Here is a 653-nt window from a genome sequence, read left to right as displayed (position 1 = left end):
TCTATCTTAATGAATAAAAATTCTTCGGATAGAATAAATGGGTTAATAGAAACCAATGTAGCAAAGAACACAAAATAACTTTGGTGTAGTTCCTGTTTTTAAGGCAGGAACTCCTTGAAATTTTGGGTATTTGAGTATATTTAAAAATTTAAGGAATGGAGAAAACGCATGTTATAATTGCATACTTTATTCCTACATATGTTTCAAAGGATTACAACCTGTGTGATCCATAGGGATCTGTGATATTAAAATTGTAACCTTCTCTTCAGGGAAAGCATGGGAATCATCTCAAATGTAAGACATTATGACCCTGAAGAGAAGATTACAATTTTAATATCACAGATCCCTATGGATCACACAGGTTGTAATCCTTTGAAACATATGTAGGAATAAAGTATGCAATTATAACATGCGTTTTCTCCATTCCTTAAATTTTTAAATATATATATATATATATATATATATCAACCTGAGGTTAATAATTGAAGTCAGTAATAGGGATAAGCATCTTTGTACATTTACTGCTCCTGAATTCTCATTCATATAGTGTTCATACATTTATATATATATATGTGTGTATGTGTGTTTATTTGTGTCTGTGTATACATATGTATATATATATATATATATATATATATATATATATATATATA

The sequence above is a fragment of the Octopus bimaculoides genome, chromosome 27 (genome assembly GCF_001194135.2).
Source record: "Octopus bimaculoides isolate UCB-OBI-ISO-001 chromosome 27, ASM119413v2, whole genome shotgun sequence".
Classification (NCBI taxonomy): domain Eukaryota; kingdom Metazoa; phylum Mollusca; class Cephalopoda; order Octopoda; family Octopodidae; genus Octopus; species Octopus bimaculoides.
This window is presented reverse-complemented; position numbering follows the sequence as displayed.